The 19,548-nt window shown below is 42.3% G+C and overlaps 1 protein-coding gene across 6 annotated transcripts in view; it reads right to left on the bottom strand.

Annotated features, from left to right (window-relative positions):
- Positions 1 to 19,548, bottom strand: part of LOC110077731 (PALM2-AKAP2 fusion protein) — a 125,548-nt gene that overhangs the window by 94,803 nt on the left and 11,197 nt on the right. Inside the window, exon 1 of one of the 6 annotated variants that reach the window (XM_072992002.2) lies at positions 12,974 to 13,421. The exons of 3 other annotated variants lie outside the window; for them this stretch is intronic. The gene's annotated coding sequence lies outside the window, so the exon portion shown is untranslated. Of the gene's footprint in view, positions 1 to 12,083; positions 12,274 to 12,973; positions 13,422 to 19,548 lie in introns of those variants that run through there. 2 more of the 6 variants (XM_020791112.3, XM_078384864.1) reach the window with 2 other exon arrangements.

Here is a 19,548-nt window from a genome sequence, read left to right as displayed (position 1 = left end):
TGCCTGGAGTGGGGTGGATGTCAGTCAACTCAATAGCAGCCATTTATTCCCTCTCTATCTCAGATTCTTTTCCCCACCTGTTTCTCCAGCCAGGGTTCTGTCAGCATTAGCTATGGAGCCTAAGGACAGTTAGTGATGTGTTCTGTTAGCTACATAACCCATCAGTCAGTAATGAAGATAGTTAACCAGTTAAGCTCAATTATATAACAAACAAACATTTTTACACAATATGATGTTATCTATGAAGAACAGTAAGCAACTGGAAATTTCATTCTTTCTCATTACCTCTCATTAATTCATCACCTATTCTCTCTCTGAGTGAATGTATTGAGACAATAAGTGCTAGGTGAGGTGAACTAACAAATAACAGGTGGTCTGCTGAGAGAAACTTGAAGTCAATTTGCTCTGTGAGTTCCTGCCAGAACCATTTTATCCACTGTGTAATTCAAGGAAGTTTATTAATTTTAATTAAGACACATTCTGTTTCCTCAAACTCTGCCCACCAATGGAAAGGATGCGAGAAAAGAGACTCAGCCAAGCCAGCACGTCAGCTCTGTAGCCTATTCATATCTCACTTGTGTAGTTTCCTCCCCCTTTTTTGAATGGGATACACAAGAGTAAATAAACTTTGCATCCAGTTCACAAATGTGATTATTTAGTTGACAAGAGACAACAGACACATTTCGGCACCAGATCCAAGTAAAATGTTTAGCTAGCGCTTCATGTCATAAACAACTGCTATGCTGATTCCAAAAGATACTCCATTGGCTATCTTAGTGTCAGGTTACTTGTGTCCACATGTGTCGATCTGATCACTTTTCCAATGTTTTCACCTGGTATTAGTAATCCAGGTTGGAGCTGACTTATAGTGACTAGAGATGGACACGAACCAAATTACAAGCTGAAAAAAACCATGAACTGGGCTGGTTGACGGTTCAGTTCATAGTTTGGTTTGAGGATCCTGTTTTGCTGAAACAGAACGCTGAACTTTTATTCTGCTTGGCGCTTTGTTTTCAGCAAAAATGATGCCCTTCCTCCTTCTCATTGCCCCAATCACCTCCCCACCTGGTCCTGCTACCTACTCCTATGCCGCCTGGCATCTGCTGCCACCATCTTTAGAGACAGCAGCTCATATGTTTTATAAACATTCTAGATATTTCTATAACAAGTCAAGTTCATTTTTTATTTTTAGAACAAATATCAATTTATTAAAAAAACAGAAAACAAATCAGTTTGCTTCTGGTTTATTTTGATTGATGCCTTTATAGGTACTGTATATAAACAGCATATGTTGATTTTATAAGCAATAGTACTACACAACAGAAAGCTGGAAGCTACAGCAGGCAATAAAACAAACAAAAACTTTGAATCTTTCAAAGCCTGAACAAAATTGTTCATTTTGTGGGTGAAAATGGGTTAATTACTGGTGTGCCTGAGTTGTCTATTTGAAGAATGTTATTTCTGAAAGAATGTTGAAAAGGAAGTATCACAACAAGTATGGCAGTAGAAGAGATGATTGTGGGTATTAAAATATGCATATTAGAAAGGCACGTCATTTTCCAGCAGAAAGCTTGCCATTAGTCTGCTTATGCTGGGACAATTCACAGGGAAGGATGCTTTAAACCAATGAGTCTGGATGCCCAAGTTTTGGCAGTGGCTATGAGTGCCTTTGTACAGTTAAAACCAGAGATCTGTTCGAGAAAATTTGAGATATTAAAGGAACATTTTGTGCAAGGATGGACTTGATAAAGGACAAAAATGGTAGGGACCTAACAGAAGCAGGTGGCAAGAATACACAAAGGAATTATACCAGAAAGATCTGGATGTCCTGGATAACCCAGATAGTGTGGTTGCTGACCCTGAGCCAGACATCCTGGAGAGTGAAGTCAAGGGGGCCTTAGAAAGCATGGCTGACAACAGGGCCAGTGGAGGTGATGGCATCCCAGTGGAACTATTTAAAATCTTAAAAGATTATGCTGTTAAGGTGCTACACTCATATTGAGTGTAGCAATATGCCAGCAACTTTGGAAAACTCAACAGTGGCCAGAAGATTGGAAGAGATCAGTCTACATACCAATCCCAAAGCAAGGCAGTGCCAAAAAATGCTCCAACTACCAAAAATTGCACTCATTTCACATGCTAGCAAGGTTATGCTCAAAATCCTACAAGGTAGGCTTCAGCAGTATGTGGACTGAGAACTGCCAGAAGTATAAGGTGGATTTTGAAGGGGCAGAGGAACTAGAGACCAAATTGCTGACATGCACTGGATTATGGAGAAAGCCAGAGTTCCAGAAAAACATCTACTTCAGCTTCATTGACTATGCAAAATCCTTTGACTGTGTGGACCACAGCAAACTATGGCAAGTCCTTAAAGAAATGGGAGCGACTGACCACCTTATCTATCTCCTGAGAAATCTATATGTGGGACAGGAAGCAACAGTTAACAACTGATTGGTTCAAAATTGGGAAAGGAGTACGACAAGGCTAAATCCCAGGTAGCCGGCTCAAGGTTGACTCAGCCTTCCATCCTTCCGAGGTCGGTAAAATGAGTACCCAGCTTGCTGGGGGGGCAATGTGTAGCCTTTATAATTAAAATTGTAAACCGCCCGGAGAGTGCTTGTAGTGCTAGGGGGCGGTATATAAGTCCAATAAATAAATAAATAAATAAATAAATAAATATATTGTCCCCCTGCTTATTTAACTTATATGCAGAATACATCATGCAAAAGGCAGGACTGGAAGAATCCCAAACTGGAATTAAGATTGCCGGAAGAAATATCTACAACCTCAGATATGCAGATGATACCACTCTGATGGCAGAAAGTGAGGAGGAATTAAAGAACCTCTTAATGAGGGTGAAAGAGGAGAGTGCAAAAAATGGTCTGAAGCTCAACATCAAAAAAACTAAGATCATGGCCACTGGTCCCATCATCTCCTGGCAAATAGAAGGGGAAGAGATGGAGGCAGTGACAGATTTTACTTTCTTGGGCTCCATGATCACTGCAGATGGTGACAGCAGCCACAGAATTAAAAGACACCTGCTTCTTGGGAGGAAAGCGATGACAAACCTAGACAACATCTTAAACAGCAGACACGTCACCTTGCCGACAAAGGTCCACATAGTCAAAGCTATGGTTTTTCCAATAGTGATGTATGGAAGCAAGAGCTGGACCATAAAGAAGGCTGGCCGTTGAAGAATTGATGCTTTTGAATTGTGGTGCTGGAGGAGGCTCTTGAGAGTCTCCTGGACTGCAAAGAGAACAAACCTATTCATTCTGAAGGAGATCAACCCGGAGTGCTCACTGGAAGGAAAGATCCTGAAGCTGAGGCTCCAATATTTTGGCCATTGATGAGAAGACTCCCTGGAAAAGACCCTGATGTTGGGAAAGTGTGAAGGCAGGAGGAGAAGGGGACGACAGAGGACGAGATGGCTGGACAGTGTCACTGAAGCTGCCAAGATGAATCTGACCAAACTCCGGGAGGCAGTGGAAGACAGGAGGACCTGGCGTGCTCTGGTCCTTCAACAACAAATTGTACTCTGATGACTTGTTCTTCTAATATTGTCCTTATCTGTGAGCTTTAATATAATGCATGTTTCATTCTTTTTCGTAAATCAGTCAGCATATAAATATTTTACCTACCTACCCTCCCACCCTTCCCTGGTTTTTTCTCATCAGGTGGCCTTCAGCAAAATACTATTTCTGAAGCCCTATATAATTGCTCTGTAATATGGAATCATTATCAGAAAAGAAACTAGCACCCCTGTCTCACTGCTAGGAACACTAGCTGAAATCTGACAGTCCAAAAATTGTGGCCACTAGCCCCAGTGGCTGCGAAAGGTCTAGAAACAGTGGATTCCAGACATGTAAGACACCTCCCACCACATACACATCTCACTATCTCAACAAAGGCTTTACGAAGACCAAAGGGATCTTAGGAAAACTTGAGGTAGGATAGGAAAGAGAGTTCCAGAAAAACATCTACTTCTGCTTCATTGACTATGCAAAAGCCTTTGACTGTGTGGACCACAGCAAACTATGGCAAGTCCTGAAAGAAATGGGCGTGCCTGACCACCTTATCCATCTCCTGAGAAACCTATATGTGGGACAGGAAGCAACAGTTAGAACTGGATATGGAACAACGGATTGGTTCAAAAATGGGAAAGGAGTACGACAAGGCTGTATATTGTCACCCTGCTTATTTAACTTATATGCAGAATACATCATGCGGAAGGCTGGACTGGAGGAATCCCAAGCTGGAATTAAGATTGCAGGAAGAAATATCAACAACCTCCGATATGCAGATGATACCACTCTGATGGCGGAAAGTGAGGAGGAACTAAAGAACCTTGTAATGAGGGTGAAAGACGAGAGTGCAAAAAACGGTCTGAAACTCAACATCAAAAAAACTAAGATCATGGCCACTGGCCCCATCACCTCCTGGGAAATAGAAGGGGAAGATATGGAGGCAGTGACAGATTTTACTTTCTTGGGCACCATGATCACTGCAGATGGAGACAGCAGCCCCGAAATTAAAAGACGCCTGCTTCTTGGGAGGAAAGCAATGACAAACCTTGACAGCATCTTAAAAAGCAGAGACATCACCTTGCCAACAAAAGTCCGAATAGTCAAAGCTATGGTTTTTCCTGTAGTGTTGTATGGAAGTGAGAGCTGGACCATAAAGAAAGCTGACCGCCGAAGAATTGATGCCTTTGAATTGTGGTGCTGGAGGAGACTCTTGAGAGTCCCCTGGACTGCAAGGAGAACAAACCTATCAATTCTAAAGGAAATCAACCCCGAGTGCTCATTGGAAGAACAGATCCTGAAGCTGAGGCTCCAGTAGTTTGGCCATTTCATGAGAAGAGAAGACTCCTTGGAAAAGACTTTGATGTTGGGAAAGTGCGAAGGCAAGAGGAGAAGGGGACGACCGAGGATGAGATGGTTGGACAGTGTCATCGAAGCGACCAACATAAATTTGACCCAACTCCGGGAGGCAGTGGAAGACAGGAGGGCCTGGCGTGCTCTGGTCCATGGGGTCACGAAGAGTCGGACACGACTAAACGACTGAACAAAGGAAAGTTTTAATTAAGAAACTACAGCAGTGGCTGATGACATCATCAGGCTTACACAGTGCAACTTTACATTACTGAATTTCAGACGATGCATCTGAAGAGGAGGGTCTGGCTCACATGTAGGTTGTACTTGTGAGCAAGGACCCAGATTTCCTGTAGGTCTTGCTCACTTGTAGAGTCTATGTGCAATCAAAGAACTTCTCAGGCTCGTTACAATTCACATGGGCAAAACAGAGAGGAAGAGGTAGTTCGTCCACTGTGCCAGTGACTATAAAAACTAGAATGACTGAACAGGGCTTCAATATCTCACATATTCAGTCAGTACTGATTGACCTGTTGACCTATTTTGCAGTGAAGCCAAGCTCTCTTTTTTCCCACCTCCTTTCCTGCCGTCTCCTTCTATCTTTTCCACATTTCCCTCCCCATTCATCCACTCACTCTGATGACACATCCTAATTCAAATTCAAAGACTTTTAAAAATCAGACAAAACTTGCCTACCCCTATGCTAGACATTCAGGGGCAACGGAAATGCCTCAATTTCCATTTGTTTCTGTTCCCTGTTCATACAAGCTAGATCTCTTCAGATTCCTTGCTTCCCATTTCCGCTATAACCATCTGGACCTCTTCATGTACTTGACCAGTACTCCCCCATTCCATCAGTGTGTATTTCTTCCCCACCACACACTCTGGTATCCAGTGGCCAAAATAACATGCACAGGATGAAAGCAATGACTGATTTTAACTTGAGTTACAACTGAAATGATAAATGTTTGAAGGAGAAATAATAGGTTGTACATGCTGAACCTATGAACTTGTACAGCTTATCTGCGCTATTTAAAGGCATGTGTAAATATGGCTAATTTACTTAACAGCTCACCTGGATGATCTAAAACAATTATCAGGCAAGGTACTTTAAACTCAATAGGAAACATAACTGTCATCTTAACAAAAAAGAAGTCTAATCTTCCACCTACTGAGCTATAAAATCAGGGACAAAACCATCCTAACCACAACTAATATCCTCTAAATGAGTTGCAAAAACCTGAAATGATGCACTGTTATCTAATGTTTTACCTCACTGTTTTGTCCCTTGCAGCTCTGCAGTTCTAAGATCACTGTTATTATTATCCTCTACTGTCCTTTTAATGTTATTGTATAGACCGCTGTTACACCCGTTATACAGGAATCTGCTAGCCTTGAACGTACTAAAAGACATTGCTGTTCATTATATATACCCTGAAATATACTGACATATCTGCCTCTTTGAAAATTTATTTTAGTCCTCACTGTTTATGGTGTAAACATTTTTATTAAAGTTGTACACTTTGCAGCCAAAGGACAAATCGATTAAATGAATATGTAAAACAAACATGCATAGCAAACTGGATATTCTCAACTGCAACGCAGAAATGAAGCTCCGTAGACCAGGACTTAGCAGAAAAGAGGCTAGGTAACTTCTAGGTCATAGGACAATCTGCAGCAAATGGGAGGGTTTCTGACTCACAAGAAGAAAAGTGTGGTTGCCCAACTTTCCCTCTCCTTTATACAGTCGTGCCCCGCTTTACGACGAAACCGCATTACACTTTTGCGATTGCAAAACCATGGTCTGAATAGATGTTTTTTGCTTTGCGATGATTGGTTCCCTGCTTCGGGAACCGATTCTTCGCAATACGATGATTTTTGGACAGCTGATTGGCAGTTTCAAAATGGCTGCCGGATAAATAAAATGGCTCCCAGCTGTTTTCTGGGACGGATTCCTCGCTGCACAGGCACCGAAAATGGCCACCCTATGGAGGATCTTCGCTGGATGGTGAGTTTCCAGCCCATTGGAACACACTGAAGGGCTTTCAATGCATTTCAATGGGCTTTTTATTTTTGCATTATGACGATTTCATTCTACAGCTGGAACGATTTAATGTCGTAATGCGAGGCACCACTGTACTGTCAGAACATCTGATCAGAAGTAACTCAAATGTAGTTTTGTACTTCTCTATATAAGATATATATAGGACAATGCATGGGTCATTGGATGATACAGGTAATTGCTAGTGTCCTGAGCTATGATTTTGCATCAGGCTATGTGCCAATCCCTCAGCCACAATTTTGGACCCAGATTTTTCCTTTTACATCTTGAATCGCGCTAGTGAAAACCAAAGCAGATCCCACAAGCTTCAAAGCCTGCCTGTGGCTACCTAGAAAACAATGACTGGCATTTTGCACAATGTGACTAGGGTTAATAAGGTTCTCACTAAAAGATGAATGTATATTGTCTCCCTGCTTATTTAACTTATATGCAGAATACATCATGCCAAAGGCTGGACTGGATGAATCCCAAACCAGAATTAAGATTGCCAGAAGAAATATCTACAACCTCAGATATGCAGTGACAGCATCAAAACTTAAGACCATATAGGAACACATTTTGCAGCCTCGACCTATGTATGACACTTACTTAAAAGTAAGTCCTAATGAGTTCAACAGGGCTTGTTTCCCTGGAAACAAGGCTAGTACCATAATTGTGTGCTGCCTGCCATCAATTCAAGGTGCTGCATATTACCATTAAAAACCCCAAATAGCTCTAGACAAGTCACATTAACTACCATGTTTGCACGCATGAACCTGTAATCTGAGTTAAGACTGCAATCTAAGCCACTTCAGAATGTTCTCGGTAAAGAAGTTCACTGAGTTATGAGGTGTTTCTGATGATAGATGCATTTATACATGAACAACTTCTTCAGATGATTTAACTTCTTGCTACATGCAGTATTCAACCCTTCTGGAGTAGAAATATACATACTGTCATGCACCCTCATCCATATGTGATGGTTGAGCAATAAAGCCAACACTTTTGTGGAATGGGCATTGTTCCCATGACTGTAAGGTCAGTACAGTTCAGTTGTAAAAGTGAAATTAATCCCTAGCAGGTATGAGAAGCCTCTGCAAAACATTCACCAGGCATGCCCAAACACTGAGATAGTGCTGGAATCTCAGATGGTCTCCATCACAATGCTGAGATGTTAATCCCGTTTGCCAGTATAAAGACAACCATTTTTTTATCTCCATTCTCTTAAACAATCATTGTCTATATGCGTCCCAGAATCCCTGCTGCCCCAGAACAGAACTGATTCAGTTAACATGTGACAACAACAACAAAAGCATTTGTGCCACTTCCCATTCTAGACAAAGATTATGTCTCACACCAAACAATGACTATGGGTATAGGACTGCATATTTTGGGCACGGTCCAGCCCAAGTGATTGATTTCTTAATCTAATTGGCATCAATGGTTAGGTTTTAAACAGACTGCCCTATCTAGCTAGACACCATCATTATACATTTGGATGAATACCTGCAGATAAACACAGTCAATATCCCCCCCCCCCTTTTTAGGATAGCATATCCAAATGCACCTGTCTTAAAAGTCATTAGCCCTTATCAGTGTTTTGGCATTAACTTCAGAGAAAACAGACCAGTCACATATAAATTAGGTGAATTTGGTTGGATTGTATTTTTCTTTGCATGGTGGTGCAAAGAACATTTTTTACTTAAAACCTTGCCTTTTGTCATCAACTCACCATATGGCAAGCACACTAACTGCTGTACCCCACCAGCTCCTCACGCACATATCCTAAACTACTAGTAATAACATTTAGTCTGGCTGATATAATATATACATAAAACACAATGAACACCTGAAAATAATTAATATAATAACAATAAATATTTTTGTATTCGCGAAGGCTTTCATGGCCGGCATCTAATGGTTGTTGTGGGTTTTTCGGGCTCTTTGGCCGTGTTCTCAACACAGCCAAAGAGCCCGAAAAACCCACAACAACCAATAAATATTTTTTATTCATAAAATGCTAGTGACCAACACAAATTGCTAGAGAGATCAAATGGCATAGTCACATGTTTCTTTTGCATCTTTCAAAATAAACTGTGAATAAACATTACATTTAAAGTCCTTAGGCTGCAAACTCATTGAAGGCAAACCATTCCTGAAGTGAGCACAACTTCATAGGTTTCTTTAAACCAAAGCATTAGAATTCAGGACACAACCAACCAAAGTTAAGCAGCTGTTTAAAACCTAACCACTGTGTTCAATGAAATTAAGAAATCAATTACTTTGGCTGGATGTGCCCTAAACTTGAAATCCTATAACTCACTTAGCTGACTGGAAGCCTTATTGAACTCAGTGAGGCTTACTTCTGAACTGAGACCTATATGAACTCTAAACTGCATGAAAAAGAAAACAAAAGCAGGGGGGGAAAAAGTCTAGAATGGCATTTCCCAACTGAGTTCCTTTGAGATGTCTTCAATTACAATTTCCATCCTTCCTAGCCATTAGCTCTGCCTTGGCCAAAGATGACAGATTCTGCAGTCCTAAACATGTAGGGAGCACTAGTTGAGGAACAAGAAATTTACAAATGTACAATTCTTAGTTGCTGAACCCAAAAGATTTTAAAAATCATTTCTGACAGTTGTACTCTGTGTTATGGACCCAAGGAGCAATTCAGTGAAGGCAGCACATAAGCAAAACCAATTATGATAAAATAGAAGGTTGTCTGTGGAAATTGGGAATTGACAGAAACATGTTTATGTAAACAGTCCAGAGCTTCCAATTAGCCTGCCATTTCCTGTTTGTTTGCCAACAAATCCCTTCTCTTCCCAAATGAATATACAAACACTGGGTCATGGGGGTGGGGAATGCAGCGTGACAAATCTTTTAACTTGTGGAGGAAACTGAAAATGGAGAAGTGGCCAGGTGGACAGAGCAATCACATCCTTTTCTGACTGTACCAAAGGGGGCTCCCCATCGCAAGTACTTTGAAAAATTACAGACCCCATACAGCAAAAACAAACAAACAAAAAAAAACAATTAAGAGTGGCAGTTGTGAGCAAGCACTGAAAGGGTTCTATCTATACACCCCTGGTTTTTCCATCATCAAGCTACAATAGCATGTAACATGCTGCTTGGCCCACATTCTAACACCCTTCATACAGTGAAGAAAAAGAAAAAGCATGAAATATGACTTTCTCACTCAACTGTTTGGGAAAAAAAAAGAAATTGTTTAAAGGGCCAACATATTAACAAAATAAATTATGGTTGCATTTGCTGCACTTCAGAAACATAAGAAGCAAGCAAAAACTAGTGGTGACATTCAGAAGAGACAAGCCATGTAACTGCAGCATAAATCCAGGATCTGTGCTTTCTAATTTCAATGAACAGTTGATCCAACATAATTGCTCCTTCCCCCCCAAGCTAATATATATATATACTGTATATATACACACATACACCAGGAAATACATATATTAAATGAAGTGGTTCATAAGAAACTGGAAAACTCATACCCAAATATGCTTGCATCTGTATCACATCCCATACAGAGAGTAGTTTCTTTCTCACATCTCTGTCCTTCATTTCTCTTTCCAGTTCATGCGCAGAGATGAGTCAATGGCTCTGCTCCTCTGTACTTTGTACTCCTGGACCCCTTGCGGCATTCTTTCCTCCCAAATCAAAGCACCCCGTAGACCACTATGCCCCACCATACTGATCTTCAGTCCTTGGTCTCCACTTAAAAACTGAACCTGTCTCCCTAAGCCTGCAAAGCAAATGTGCTTCCACAACCACAACTGTGATTCTCTGTGCCCATTCTTACCCAAAATGTGTGATGTCAGGTTTGGCTTCAATACCTTCTTCCCCCTCATCCTTCGATTTTCAACAGCACTCCAACTACTCTGTCCCTACCCAAACTGCAAGGCGATTTAGTTCTTTCCTTGCTCCCCTATCTGATGGGGTAGAGGCCATTTTTTTTCAGTTTCAAACAATACATAGTAAGAATCAGTAAGCAGTAAACACCAGGAAATGCTCTGTTCTGTTTTAACTACCATCTGTTTTCTCCTCCAGCCCCTTTACCACTACATTGTCCCAGGGATCTCCTAAGCAGCTAGCATTCCCACAAAACAGAGTTCCGTCTACAAGAACACCCATCCTATTTCAATAACCAAGTGCCCCTTGTTTATATGTCTTTGGATTCACAATGCGGAGGTAAGTGAAGCTTCACAGCAATGTTCAAAACTCCATTCCTGGATACATCTGGAAGGTGGAGTGGGGGATCATTTACTGTGCTTGATGATCTTACACCTAATAGCTGTATTACCTTTCCCCAGGCAGCAGAATTTCTCTTTATTTTCTCTCTCCTTCACATATGCGGAGAGCTTCTGTGTCATTTGGCATGGATGCCAGGTACAGGTCTACTAGGCGGCCTCCGATTTTACACATTTCCTGGACAGAAGTCTCAGAGAACTCTTGCCGGCCCCTCGGTAGGCATGGCTAGGCTTGCGCTGTGCATCGTTTATGACCAGGATCAGCTCTGTGTGTTTGTGTGTGTGTGTGTGTGGGGGGGGAGAATTAGTCAGCTGGCCACAGAACAAGATCGTGAGGAACCATAAAGGTGTTAGAGGGGAGGGAGAGGAGAGGCAAAACTAACTCCCGGGGAGCAACTGCTGCCTCCTTAATGATCCCCTTTGATAATCCATCCACATACACACACACACCCATTCCTGATTCCCTTCACAAGACCCGGGATTCCGCCCTTTCTCAGCTCCTCCTGTCTCATACACATCCTTTACGCACAGCTGCCGCCACAGAAGCCAACGAGGGGAAAGGGGGGGGGGAGAAGCCCTCCTGCTCCGTCTTCCTTTTCTTTCCCTCCCCTCGCCGCCCGCTTTCCATACATTGCAGGCAGCAATTGCCGGCGCCCGCGCGCGCGCGCACACACACACAGACACACACACAGAGACGCCCCCACCCGCCCCATTCCTCCTTCATCAGGCACAGGAAAAGATGGAGGCATCTGCGTCTCTCCAACTACCCCCCCTCCCGCTGCCGCCGCGTCCACCAGTTGAGCGGACCCCCAAAGCCCTTTCGCCGAGACCACGAGGCAGCCCCCCTTCGGCGGCAAGACAGGGGTGGGGGAAGGGGTGTGTGTGTGTGAATTGAACTACCTCTCTCTCTGTCTCTCTCTCCCCGGCTTTTCCAACGGCAGAAACAGCGTTCGCCTTCTCCAGGGGCAGCCCGACGGCGGGGGTCCTCTTTTTTCTGGTTCAGCGCCGAGGCGCGCGAAGAGCTGGCCTGAGGGGGGGCGGAAATTACCCCAGCGGCCAAAGCAGCCGCCCTCTCGTTTCGCCTTCTCCTCCACCACCTCCGCCGCCGCCGCCGCCGCCTGGTTCTCGTCGGGCTCGCCTCCGTGGCTCCTTCCACGTCTGGGAAGCAGTTTGGGAAGTGATGCAGCGCAGGGCGGCAAAAAAAAAAAACCCCGGCTGGGAGGAAAGGAGGTGGGCGTGTTGTGCGAGGCAGCCTCACCGCATGACATTGAAGCCGGCCGGCAACCCTGTGGGGTCCCCCCCTCCCCGCCACACACACACACACACACACACACACACACACACACACACACACACACACGCACGCTCCTCTGGAGGTTGTGCTGCTGCTGGTGGTGGTTGCTCGCCCCGCTCGCCTGCCTTCGCCTCTTAGGCTCGCGCCTCGGCTGCCAAATACGAGCTCACTACAGAAATCTCCCACCGAACGGGGGACGGCGGTTTCGCCTTGCCCCCCCCCGTGCACTCCGTCATGTTAAAAGCAAAAACGCCACACACACAAAACCGAAAGCAAGGGGAGAAGAAGAAAAAAAAGGGGGGGAAGAGCGCCTTCTCGAGTTACCGCAGCATCCACTCCAGCCATTGTACCGTCCAGCCTGCGAAAGAGCAGCCGAGGCGGCAGGCTCTCTTGTCCCCCTCCTGCCATGCATTGTGCGGTTGTGAGCGTCAATTAAAAAAGAAAAGAAAAGAAAAGCACGCCCCAGTCTTAACGTGGTCATCTTATATCTACTTACCTAGGAGTAAGCCTCATTCATTGAACTCAGTGGGACATGCATAGGATTGCACTGTTCTGCCTCATCTTTCAGAGTGAGAAAGCAGCCTAATGTTCAAGGGAGAACTACTGGCTGGTGCAGGGAAGCCTGCAGAAGACTGCCAGCCTAAGGACTGATCCTGTGCAATTTGGCCCTCCTGTCAAAGCAGGGCCTCTCGTTTAGGAGCAACTTGTATTTTTTCTTCTACAAGTTAAATCTTGCTTGCTTTCAGCTGAGGTGTGGAACTTGTGGCCTCCTAGAAGAAAGAGGGACTGCAATTCCCATCAGCAGCTAGGAGTTTTAGCCCAGCACAGTATGTTGATGAACATTGCACTACCCAGTTACAGAAGTTGGAGACCACTTTAGCAGTCATGGCTTCATCCTAAGAGCTCTTGGGATTTGTAGTTTGATTAAGTACTTAGAATTCTCTGCTGCACCAATCTGGTGCCCTCCCCTGACTTACAACACAGAATGCTAAACACCTCTGCAGCAAACTACAAATCCCAGGATTCCATTGGATGGGGCCATGATAATTAAAGTGGTATCAAACTGCTGTAAGGGGATTGTGTCGTTTTACACCTAGGTGTCCCAGACAACACCTCTCACACAGTACTCTCTTTAACAGAATCAGGAGGTTGGCAGAGAGGAGGAATGGTTGTGCATAAGATCCAGACACTTAAGAGGATAACAAGTAAGAGCCCTTTGCCTGGTGGAACTTAGGCAGAAAAATATCTTGTAGGTAAAGCAAATGTTAATGCTAATAGGCAAATAAATATTGAATAGCCTAAAATCAACAACCTTGGTGACTGTGTTTGGAAAAAAAAAGGATTATGATAGCCCTATTCAGTAGTTAGCTGCCCAACTTACCAAAGAGTTACTAAACCCTTCCATCAGTTTCTCCAAGTGGAGAGTGATGCATCTGAAAAGGAGAAATTCCTGCTTGCATGTAGGTTCCCCACAAAAGCATGGAGCCTGGAAAATCTGAGGTTTTGCTTTCATGTAGAGAATGATAGCATCTTAAAAAACAGAGACATCACCTTGCCGATAAAAGTCTGAATAGTCAAAGTTATGGTTTTCCCTGTAGTGATGTACGGAAGTGAGAGCTGGACCATAAAGAAAGCTGACCGCCAAAAAATTGATGCTTTTGAATTGTGGTGCTGGAGGAGGCTCTTGAGAGTCCCCTGGACTGCAAGGAGAACAAACCCATCTGTTCTGAAGGAAATCAACCCTGAGTGCTCACTGGAGGACAGATCCTGAAGCTGAGGCTCCAATACTTTGGCCATCTCATGAGAAGAGAAGACTCCCTGGAAAAGACCCCGATGTTGGGAAAGTGTGAAGGCAGGAGGAGAAGGGGACGACGGAGGTTGGACAGTGTCATCGAAGCGACCAACATGAATTTAACCGAACTCCAGGAGGCAGTGGAAGACATGAAGGCCTGGCATGCTCTGGTCCATGGGGTCACAAAGAGTCGGACACGACTAAACGACTAAACAACAACAACAAAGAGAACTTAACAGTTTCTTCATTCCATTCTCTCATACAGAGGAAAAAGAGAGAGATTTACCTGTTTGTAATGGCTGAAAAGATAATGTCTGAACAGGGCTATTCTTACAATCCAGTCCTATCAACGTCTTTTCCAAAAACATGTATAGAATTAATTTTAATGGGGCTTACACCCAAGCAAGTGGTTAAATTGCTGCAGACTTAATAGATGGAAATGCTGTAGAAAAGCAGGATTCGAATATAGTGAAGTGAAATAACCACAAGGTCGAATTTTCCACATTCTTCTGACAAATGTCTTAAGTCTTAACAGCATTAGTGCAATTTGGAAACTATATTAGAAAACCATAAAATAAAAAGGTAAGGTTCCCCTTGACAATTTTTTTCCAGTCGTGTTCGACTCTAGGGGGCAGTGCTCATCCCCGTTTCCAAGCCATAGAGCCAGTGTTTTGTCCGAAGACAATATTCCATGGTCACATGGCCAGTGCGACTTAGACACGGAACGCTGTTACCTTCCCACCGAGGTGGTCCCTATTGATCTACTTGCATTTGCATGCTTTCGAACCGCTAGGTTGGCGGGAGCTGGGACAAGCGACGGGCGCTCACTCCGTCACGTGGATTCGATCTTACGACTGCTGGTCTTCTGACCCTGCAGCACAGGCTTCTGCGGTTTAGCCCACAGCGCCACCATGTCCCTTTTAAAAACCATAAAATATCACCAATTAAAAAGGAAATACAGCAATCAGTTCAAAAACTGGGCTCAGTTAAAAACCAACTAGCTATATCAAACTCGAGATGCTTTTAAAATTGCAAGTGGAAGGGAAATTTCACCTCCAGTGAAATGTCAAAGACATTGGTCATTCATTCCCAGGAAACTGTTTCACTGAGTGTTATCTTTGAGAATACCTTGCCCCATAGGATGAGAGCTTAGAAAGAGGCTTCTCTCCCTGCAAGTTCCTCTTACTCATCACAGTATCATAAAAGTAACCTGCGGTTGCTACAATATTGTTGTTGCATTGCTTGTTGTGCTGCATGTTACTTTTCAGTAGCTTTCTATTACCTTTTTAAAAATATTGATCAGAAAATAGCATGAAACAAGATAAACTGCTGTCAAATTTCTTTAAAATGCATTTAAAATGCCCTTTAAAGGTAACTTTTAAAAGCAATTAAAAAACAATCCTCATTTCCTCAATGAAATACTTTCACTTCTAATGTCACCTTACTTCAGAAATGTGACTTTGTGACACCCTCATTACCCCCCCCCCCCCAAGCAACTAATTACTTGATTTCTTTTACCAAAGCTCCTACCCTGGAGAAATAAAATCCACACAATTACCACCATTCTTCAGCAGTTTATTTTTAATTTAATGGAAGAGGCACTTCCAATCATGTGAGGTCCCACCCTGTAAAATAGTTAAGTAAAGCAGATGACTAGCATTTTGTTGAGATTTTTCAGATTCTTCCAAGTCATTAACTCTGCTTTAGGCCTTAATATACATAGCCTGCATTGACTTGGTTCAGCAGCCATCTCACCCACCCACCCAAAGCATCTACCCATACCACAAGAATTTTCCCAAGAACTTCCTTCAGGACTTTTTAAAAAATTTTATTCAGTGGCTAATTTCCCTGTGCCGAGATTTCAGTGAGGCACTGCCCCAAACATTCCTTGGTACTAATCATAGGAGACACTGTGTCCATTCCTCCTTTTTTTGCAAGCAGTAATTTGACATTTGTTTATGTAGTTTCCCTTGTCCATAAAAGGAGCCATTCCCCCTCTAAGAGCTTAGCTCTATTGATCACTTCTTAGACTAAACACAGTTTTGTCCCCTAGTTGCCTGGGTTTTCTTATGGAGGAAGAATTCAGAGTCTGAACATTTTTCTCCCTGCATGGAATCTTCCCAATGTCATCCCAAAGGATTCTTATGCTTCCCGTGCAGAAGTATGGCATTCCAAGATGTCAAAGTTTTTGAACCATTCTTTAAAAGTCCTTTCACTGCTGTCAGCAAAGCTGTAGAATGCAGCCCAAGTCACAAGATATGTATGTACAACAGAGCATTCCTAATGAAGGTGATATTGAACAAAACATGACTTTCAGTACAGCTTAGTAAGGCATCTTGAGACTGCAGGGAGACTCCCTAATTAACAGCCACACCCATGTAAACATCAACCATTTGGTCCCTTATAAATTTATCAGGACTGCCTCTCTTCTCATTGAGCTAAATGTAGTTGGTACTGTTTTTTTCTTTGACTCTGCTGAAACTAACAAATTATTTCAGTGTTCTGGTTTACTACTTCCTACAGCAGGGATGTATTTAACTTATACTAATTAGGCAAAAATACTATTAATATGCCACAGAGGAAATGGTGCTGTTTCATCATGCATATTTTAGCAAGTCTTACTCATTGTCTATAATTTGCTTTTTAAAACAGGTGCACCAGTGACATGTAATTTGTCCTCAGTGCTTTTAATAAAGATATATATTCTTAACACTTTGAGTCTTGCATTTAGCTATGAAGCAAGCAAGCAAGAAAGCAAACGCATAAATAAAGAGAAGGAATAGATTAAACAAATCAACCTTATTGCAAGTCTGTGCGTGTTTGACAGCTTGGAGAAGATGTGTGGATTCAGCCAAGCATTTCAATATGTAGCAGGAATACAATGTGAAACTGGATCCTTCTGTCATTTTAAGGAATGTAGGTGATGGACGTTCATTGTTGTTGTTGTCTACTGAGGATTCATCTGGCAAGCAAATGGTCCCCAGGTGGATGTCAGAAAAGGCAATGTGAAGGTGTATGAAGTATCTTATTAGGATGCAGTGCTTGGTCAACCTGATGTCTACGATCTGTCCAGATTTACATGAAACTTTTTCATACCTTTTAAATCGTGATGGATGAATCTGTCTTTTCTGAGGAACCTTTCATGCAAACAAAGCAAAACAAAACCCAAAACCTGACAGCCCTAACTCAACACCACAAATATGGGTGAATAAAAAGGAATTCCACCATATTTTTAAAAGATAAGCACTGGAACTCTTCCTTATAGTGACTGTTATTGGGACTAAATGTCCAAACAATATAATTTTATGTTACAAACAGAATGCTGGCTACTGTTAACAGTGAGGGCTAAACATACAGGAAAGGATCACTTGCTTTTTTGACTCTCGAGAAAGTATGTAATGCACCAATCCTATGTTTATTTTTTGCTGTGTTGGTCACTCTGTTTTATTGTTTTTGTAATTAAGTGGCACTCCAGGAACTTGTGATGACTCTTGCCTTTGTACTGCTTTCCTGGACAGGTAATAAAGTCTGACTTCTTAGATAAAAATCTAACCTACCCAGGGCCTTGTCTGCTCAGCTTATGTAGCAGTGAGTTCCCAAATTCTGGACTGGTGAGACCAGTCTTTTGGGTTTTTGTTTACTGACTCTTCCAATCATATGGAGGGAAACATATTTCCCTCTCGTCCATTATAGGGAAAGGGGGAAGAGGACCTGGTGGCAGCAGCTTTATTACTGAGTAAGTAAAGACCTCTATTTGTTTGCAAAAAGTGAGCTAAAAGAAACACCTTTACAGGGAGTGATTTCTCCTCCCCACAGCAAATCCCCATTTACCCCAAAAACCTACCCCAGAGAGCTGGTAAACTCTATGAAGCCAATTTGCAGGAAATGCCAAAGCTATAGGGAGGAGTATAAAAGAAAAAAATGTAGTATGCCAATGCTACAGCACTGCCATGATGTTCAATATGAATGTAGAAGTTCAATCATCATGGCCATTCATACGCCACTGATTAATGAATGAACTCATTTTTTCTCTATATATTTGTTTAGATTGTTCTTTACCCAATTTATAGAGTATAACAGTTAAATATGGTAAAGTCCATACCTGTTCCATACCAATCTGAAGGCAGAAGATAAATAAGGTTTATCTCTACAAGCAATAAGTTATTTCACATCAATTAATAAACCTGTAAGAATTTACAGCTCCTCCAAGTGAACATTTTAATATAAATTTAAGGCCAGGGCTCATGTTCTCATTGAAGAAGGTACAGTACTTCATACCATGGGCCGCCTATGCTAAAGGTGCCAATTTAAACATTGAATCTATTTCATATTGGCCAAAATCCGGTTGGTTAGCATAGTAAATCTCACTACATCAGGCCCACTGAATCAGCGGGGATTTAGTGGGTCAACTTCTCCATACATTTCATTGATTCAAAGGAGCCTACTCTACTTTTTTTTGTGCTAAAGTAATTCAGAGGTAGAGTATGACATTTAAATCAATGGAACTTATGGAGGAGTTGATTTAACAAATCCCCATTGTTTCAGTGGGCCTACTCCACTGCAATATAGTACGGTAAGCAACATGATCTGGGCTGTATAATTGTGTAATTCTCAAAGCCTGCTACCAAATCGTTTTTCTGAATTGTACAGTTTAGAATGTAAGAATATGCAACAAAACTACATTCCAAACATATGTCATGAGAAAGCAATTAAAATTCATACCTTACTTTCATTTTCAGTGGGCATGAAGAATGAGTTTGCCTTGTAATGGCTAGCATTGTATCATGATACCAACCATTGAAAGACATTAATGTCAGCCTACTTCAGGGCTGGTAAACTTTTGACATGCCAGATGTTTTGGATTTTCCTCCCAGAATCCCCAGACTGTATTGCCAGTGCTAAAGGACTATGGGAGCTGTCATCCAAAACATCTGGAGTGCCAAAGGTTCACCACTCCTGGCCTGTTTATTTTGGAATATGTGAAGTTGTGTAAAATCACATCTATGAACTGCAGGTAATTGACAAAATACCAGCTGAGTGCCAGACTGCATGATTGTTTGCATGACTGGCATGTGACCAGATTAATAAATTACAGTTCGCCACCACAATTTTTATTATTTCACTTGCTCTGGAGTAAAAACACATTAATATTCTGGCAATTTATATTTAATTTCTTCTAAGATAAAAACTGAGAGCTTTCATTCCTTTCAATCTTCAGTGAGGCAATGATAATTTCCAAAAGGGAAAAATACAGATTTGCAAAAATATTTCTATAAAAA

The sequence above is a fragment of the Pogona vitticeps genome, chromosome 2 (assembly GCF_051106095.1).
Source record: "Pogona vitticeps strain Pit_001003342236 chromosome 2, PviZW2.1, whole genome shotgun sequence".
NCBI lineage: Eukaryota > Metazoa > Chordata > Lepidosauria > Squamata > Agamidae > Pogona > Pogona vitticeps.
The sequence above is the reverse complement of the archived record's forward strand: the minus strand, read 5'-3'. Positions and strand labels throughout refer to the sequence as shown.